The sequence below is a fragment of the Glycine max genome, chromosome 2, assembly GCF_000004515.6.
Source record: "Glycine max cultivar Williams 82 chromosome 2, Glycine_max_v4.0, whole genome shotgun sequence".
Classification (NCBI taxonomy): Eukaryota; Viridiplantae; Streptophyta; class Magnoliopsida; order Fabales; family Fabaceae; genus Glycine; species Glycine max.
In genome coordinates, this window is record NC_016089.4 from 30,752,932 (window position 1) to 30,760,656 (window position 7,725).

The 7,725-nt window shown below is 40.7% G+C and overlaps 1 pseudogene; it reads right to left on the reverse strand.

Moving 5' to 3' along the window:
• Window positions 1-1,154: 1,154 nt before the first annotated feature.
• LOC121174214 (uncharacterized) lies at window positions 1,155-5,448 on the reverse strand (annotated as a pseudogene).
• Window positions 5,449-7,725: the final 2,277 nt, after the last annotated feature.

The following is a 7,725-nucleotide window of genomic DNA, read 5'->3' on the forward strand; positions in this document are numbered from 1 at the left end:
TAGAAAAGAAACATCTTTTTGAAATTCCGATCACGCCAATGTGACCAGGGTTCAGTGAATGCCGCAAAAATAACCTCAAGGTTATAAAAAGATAACTTTTACAATGTCTCATTCTCTAGGGTTTTTCAAAGGAAGTGTAAAAACACCCTATTACAGTACCAAACACATAAGAGACACTAAGAGGAACTCAAACTAGCTAGGAGAAGGCTTAGAATTCAAGATTACCTCAGAGAAACTTTGAAATGGAGGATTGAGGGATTTTCTCCATTGAATCTTCGAGGAGGATTCTAAGGATTCCGCTCCGATTAAAGTGTTCCTCTTGGTGTGGGGGTCCAACGGCAAGAAATGGCGGCTCACGACGGCCACCGGTGGTCTTGGGTGGTGGAAAATAAGGTTTTAGGGTTTGGGAGACGTTTTTGGGAGAAGAGGAGAGTGAAAATTGTGTTTTTCACGCTAAGGATGTATTTATATCCTGTAACTTTCGCTTAGCGGGCCTGTCGTGCTAAGCTGAAGTCCACTTCTTGCGCTTAACACAAGGATTTAGGCTTAGTGCAGGCTCCTCTGCACTAGGGCTTGCTTAGCGCACCCTCTGAGTGCTCAGTGCACTTCCTCTCGGTTGGAATTGGGCTTAGCGCAGCTTTGGGCCGCTCAGCGCAATTCCCCTTGGTTGGAATTGCGCTTAGCGTGCCATTCTCGCTTAGCAGGAGACCAAAAGTTATTATTTTCAAGATCCCAACGGTCAAACTGTAGAAACTTGTCTTAGGGATATCCAGAAAACATTTTAAGACGATCCAACGGTTAACGAATCCGGTGTCGCGATTTTATTGAACTAGGTTTTGGTAAAATCTAAAATCTCATACTTTCAACTTAGCTCAACAAAACTCCACATAATTCAACATCTATATCAAGAAATTCACACATGACTAGTTCAAGGCATACTTCAACTCATTCAAGTCTATCATATAGTCAAATAACACAACAAAATATTCAAACATTAAATATAATTACTAATAATATATATATCAGGGTGTTACAACTCTCCCACCCTTTTAGAAATTTCGTCCTCGAAATTTACCTTACTCAAACAAGGATGGATGAGCTTCTCGCATCTGACTTTCTAATTCCCACGTGGCATCTTCTCTTGATGCACCTCCCTAGATCACCTTGACCAATGGAATCTCCTTCCCTTTTAGGTGCTTCGTTCGTCTATCCTCGATCCTCAAAGGCAATGTTTCATATGTCAAGTTCTCTTTTACTTGTACCTCATCCAATTCGACCACATGTGATGGATCATGGATATACTTACGGAGTTGAGACACATGAAAGACATTGTGAAGATTAGAAAGTGATGGAGGTAATGTAATTTGGTATGCCACAGGACCGACTCTTTTAAGAATTTGGAAAGGACCGATAAAGTGAGGTGTGAGTTTTCGGGATTTTAATGCTTGACCAACCCCAGTCCATGAAGTGACTCTCAAGAATACATGATCACCAACCTCGAGTTCCTGGTCTTTCCTCCTCTTATCTTGGTAACTTTTCTGTTTACTCTGAGCGATCCTCATCCTTTCTTGGATCAACTTCACCTTCTCGGTGGTTTGTTGTACCACTTCAGGTCCTAAGGTGAGGTTTTCTTCGGGCTCTAGCCAACATAGAGGTGTCCTACACCTTCTACCATACAAATCTTCATAGGGAGCCATGCCAATGGTAGAGTGAAAACTATTGTTGTAAGTGAACTCTATTAATGGCAGAAAACTCTCCCAACTTCCCTTTTTCTCTAAGACACACGCCCTTAAAAGGTCCTCCAATGACTGAATGGTCCATTCAGTTTGGCCATCAGTCTGAGAATGGTAGGCTGAACTTAGTCTAAGCTTGGTTCCCAACGCTTTGGTTAGGCTCTCCAAAAATCTAGAGGTAAACCTAGGATCTCTATCAGACACTATGCTAGATGGCACACCATGTAACCTGAAAATCTCACTAATATACAGGAAGGTCAACTTCTCCAAGGAAAATCTGATATTAATGGGAATAAAGTGAGTAGACTTGGTCAACCTATCAACAATAACCCAGATAGAATCAAAACCTTTGGGGGTTCTAGGTAGTCCAACAACAAAATCCATAGAAATACTGTCCCATTTCCACTGGGGTATCTCCAAGGATTGTAACTTCCCTGAAGGTCACTGGTGTTCTATCTTAGCCTTCTGACAGACTAAACATGCATGCACAAACTCACTAACCACTCCATGTTTGGCCACCAAAACATCATCTTCAAATCCTGATACATCTTGGTAGCACCAGGATGTATGCTCAAGTTACTCCTATGTCCTTCCTCTAGGATCATCTTCCTAAGTTCAGGCACATTGGGAACACAAATCCTATCTTGAAGTCTCAAGACTCCATCCGATCCAACCTTGAAACTATTGTCCCTTCCTGACTCTATAGTCTCTAACTGAGTCCTTAGAAAAGGATCAATCTTCTGGCCCTCCTTGATATCACCTAGTAACTAACTAGTGATCCTCAAAGTTCCTAATCTCACACTATAAGGAGTAACCTCACATGCAAGACTAAGGTCTCTAAACTGTTCTAGGAGATCCATCTATCTAATTATCAAGGCAGATATATGTAGATATTTCCTACTCAAGGCATCAGCCACTACATTGGCTTTGCTGGGATGGTAGCTAAGCTCAAAATCATAATCTTTAAGAAACTCTAACCATCTCCTTTGATGCATGTTCAGCTCTTTCTGACTAAATAAGTACATAAGGCTCTTATGATCACTAAACACCTCAAACTTAGAGCCAAACAAGTAATGCCTCCACATCTTAAGGGCAAAAGCCACAGCAGCTAACTCCAGGTCATGAGTGGGATAATTCCTCTCATGAGTCTTGAGTTGTCTAGAAGCATAGGCCACTACTTGGCCATTTTGCATCAACATTCCTCCTAAACCCATCTTTGATGCATCACAATATACCTCAAAGGGTTCTCTCGGTTTAGGCAAAACTAACACTGGAGCGGTTGTCAATCTTTTCTTAAGGGTCTGAAAACTATGCTCACACTGGGTGTCCCATACAAAAGCTTGACCCTTACGAGTCAGTTTAGTCAAAGGTAAAGCTAACTTGGAGAAACCTTCTATGAATCTCCGGTAGTATCCTGCTAAACCCAGAAAACTCCTAATCTCAAAAACAGATTTAGGACTCTCCCACTCAAGAACGGCTTCTATCTTAGATGGATCTACGACTATGCCCCCTTGAGATATCACATGCCCTAGCAAACTAACTTTCTCTAACCAAAACTCGCACTTGGACAACTTAGCATAGAGTTGTCGATCCCTAAGGGTGTGCAACACAATCCTCAAATGTTCTTCATGTTCCTCTCGAGTCATGGAGTATACCAAATATCATCTATGAATACCACCACAAAACTATCAAGGTAAGGGTGAAAGACTCTATTCATGTAGTCCATAAACACACCTGGAGCATTAGTCACACCAAAGGGCATGACTACATACTCATAGTGACCATAACGGGTCCTAAAAGCAGTCTTAGGTATTTCCTCAAACTTCACTCGAATCTGATGGTAACCTAACCTAAGGTCTATCTTACTGAACACACAAGCTCCTACCAGTTGTTCCATAAGGTCATCTATTCTAGGCAAAAGGTACTTATTCTTAACCGTCACCTTATTCAACTGGCGGTAGTCTATACACAACCTCATGGTCCCATATTTCTTCTTCACTAACAACACTGGTGCTCCCCATGGAGACACACTGGGTCTCACAAACTGCTTATCCAACAACTCCTCTAACTGTTTCTTAAGCTCGAATAACTCTATAGGAGACATCCTATAAGGGACTATGGATACAGGTCCAGCACCAGGTACCAGATCTATGGAAAACTCTATCTCTCTCTCGGGTGGCAGACCAAATATATCCTCAGGAAACTCTCTGACAACAGGGAGGTCACACATGGAAACCCTTGTCTCTGTCACTAGGTTAGACAAGATCATGTATACTTGACCATCTTCTTTTAAAGATGTCATAACTTGGTTGGTAGAGATAAACATCATATCCTTACTCACTCCAAAATCATCAAACGCCACAGTTTTATCAAAACAGTTTAACAAGACATGGTTGGAAGATAACCAGTCCATACCAAGAATAACATCAATCTAGCTCAAAGGCAAACAAATCAGATCAATCAAGAATGTTCTACTAGAAATTTCCACAGGATAGTCCAAACAAACATAAGAAATTAACACAGAACCACTAGTTGGGGTTTCTACAATCAGATTTCTATTCAAAGAAGACACAGGTAGCTTAAATTTCCTAACACATGAATAGGATATAAAAGAATGGGTTGCACCGGCATCAAACAACACAAGTAAAGGAATTCCATTTATGAAACACTTACCTTGGATTAGATCATTGGATTTCGAAGCTTCAGCACCATTAAGGGTAAAGACTCTTCCAGTGGCCTTTGGATGTCCAGTTTGACCATTCGAGCCTCCACCATTTTGCTCTTTCTTGAGTCGTGAACAATCTCTTTGAGTGTGTCCCTTTTGTCCACAATTAAAATAGATTATATCTTTATCTGGACAATTTGAGGAGATGTGCCCTGGCTTCCTACATCTGTAACAAATGATATGAGTAGGGAAAGTATTGGGTTTGCTACCACTACCACCTGCAAATCCCCTAGAAACAATCCTCTGATTGTCACGGCGGTTACCATATTGCTTAGGAGGGGTCGAGTATGGTTTTCCCCAATGTTGAGGCCCATTCTTTTTGTTCCTCATTGGACCTGTACTCGTATAATAGCTTGCCCTGTCTTAAGAGTTTTCATCCCAAATCCGACACATGTTAACCAAGAGTGGAAACTGACGAGCACCCTGGTAATTCACAGCTTGCTTCACTTCAGATCGCAAGTCATTCAGAAACTTCACACATTTGGAACTTTCACCATCTCTCCCTTGATAATGGGGAAAGTACCTCACCAGCTCCTCAAACTTGGCTGCATATTCAGCCACAGTCATGTTTCCCTGCTTGAGCTCCAAGAACTCCATCTCTTTCTTGTTCCTAACATCCTCAGGAAAGTATTTCTCCAAAAACACTCTCTTGAAGACTTCCAAGGTCATATCTTGACCTTCAGCCTCTAGGCATTGGCGAGTATTCTCCCACTAGTACTCAGCTTCTTCCACTAAAGTATGTGTACCAAAAGCAACCTTTTGCCCCTCCGGACATGCCATAACTCGCAAAATTTTCTCAATTTCCCTTATCCAGTTCTGAGCACCATCAGGGTTGTATCCTCCGTTGAAAGAAGGAGGGTTGTTTCGTTGGAAGCGGTCCAACCCCTGGTACTCAACAGCTCCACTAGCTTCTCCCCTGTTCGGATTCCCTATAGCCTGAGCTAAGGCTTGAAGGGCATCAGCTATCGCACAATCATTTCGTCCAGCCATCACTCCCTATACACACCAGGGAGTTAGACTTGGAAGGAATACACACAAACAAAGAACCACACAAAATCACAACCATCACAAGTTCCTACTTGGTTACTTTTGAGAATTGATGCCTCAATATATTAACACCCACTTTCCATCATTTGTATTTTCTGACCGCTTGCCATATCATCCCATTGCCCTTCACAAATTATATAGATGGCCAGTCTGATAACTCGTGACTCGGCATTGAAACTCATGGTATACAAGACATCAGAAAAACAAATCCAATATGACTACAACAATCAAATCTCTATAACTCATGGAACACAACAAGTGAGTAAGTTCTAATAGCAACCAGTAACCAACAAACATCAAGCAATCAACAAGGCAGCCAGAGAATGCACAAAAAAACATAGCAGACTCATAACTCACTGGTCGAAAGGTTCGACCTGCTCTGATACCACTAATGTAATGACTCGCCTCGTCGCTACGATATCACCACTCTAATAACTAGAAAATTAAATTCTTTTTCTTTCTTTTATGAAAACTCCATTATTTTTACTTATGAAAATCATAGTAAATTTGAATTTCACAATTTTATATATATATATATATATATATATATATATATATATATATATATATATATATATATATATATATATATATATATATATATATGTCCACACACACACATATATATATACAGTATTTCAACACACATAAAAAAAAATCATGAACCTCTATGGGGGAGTTTATTAACAAAACACCTCTCTCTCCCCAAAATAATCCCAACGTCATCACGTCGAGGTGGGGGGGTCCTCCATAGAATCTCATCCTTGCATCCTAATGCTGTCATTCTGCTCCCACAAAACAAGGATCGCAGTCATCACAGGTATCAACCACATGATACAAAATTGCAAGGGTGAATTCATTATAAAAAGAATCAATGTTAAATCCAAATAATCACAATTAGCAAGAAAACATAAGCAAACACCATGAGCCTACACAACATTCATTATCCAACACTCACCTCCAACAATTGTTCATTGTCCATATTCAACAATTACTCATCATCCATACTCAACAATTACTCATCATCCATCCATGGACCCAATCAAGACTGCACAGAATGATGCATGCACCTGACTCAACTCTCAGATGCAATGTGGTATGTACCAATAACCAAATCCTAGGAAATAGCCTAAGTGTGTCCACACGACACTCTCACTTAGGAAACCATGCAGAGTTCGTCGAGACCACCCGGTTGTACACGTAACTACCCCCCCATAGGTGATCAGCCTGGGGCCCAAAAGAGTTCCCTACCAGATGACACGCCCCCTCAGTACAAAGTACACTCTGCCACAGTTATTCTATTTCCCGTGTCATATGAGCTATGAACATGGCCAAAAGCAAGTGCCAAAGACCATGGACCAATAAAAGAACCTAAGTATTCCCTCAAAACTGCTTAGATTCTTTAACCACTTTAGTTTCCCACACAAGGGACTTCCGACAAGGTCAATGCACCCCCCACATAAACATACACTACATACGACGTATGAATGTGGCCAAAAGCAAGTGCCAAAGACCATGGACCAATTAACCACAACAACCTCATTCCATATTGACATAACTATCAATAATAACATCAATTCATGTTGACATGAGCACCATTAACAACGTCATCTCAAATCAATATCATCGTAAATATCAACATCACCACATATCAATTAAAGTCACCAATAACAACATCAACAATGAGTCGCATTCCACATGTAAATATATTTTCCATGCTTGAGGTTCACACTCCCCAGGTCTTCAATCAACACAAGTTTAATAAATAATAATGTTATTCATCAACAATAGATATATCACATCCCATTCGTTAAAAACATAGTTTTTCTTGAAAGAAAATCAGCATGCAACAGGGACAGGCAGATATTCTCATAGCTAGGTTCCCTGACCCTAACTATGGTGTCAAAGCGGTAAATTTTATAATAACTCCCCTCACCAATCGTGAGCTCTCCGTTAGTTCCTCTTTGCGTCACTTAGAGGTCTCTCTCTCGTTCACACTTATCGGTCCAACGCAAGTCTCTATTACGCCAAAATGAAAGGAATTTTAGCATAGGCTTCAAAAACAAGGTCAAAGGCAACATTTGGGGTCAATACCATTGTTAGAACATAAAGGGTTGGGGGGTATTTTGGGTTCTACAGAAAAGAAACATCTTTTTGAAATTTCGATCATGCCAATGTGATCGGGGTTTAGTGAATGCCGCAAAAATAACCTCAAGGTTA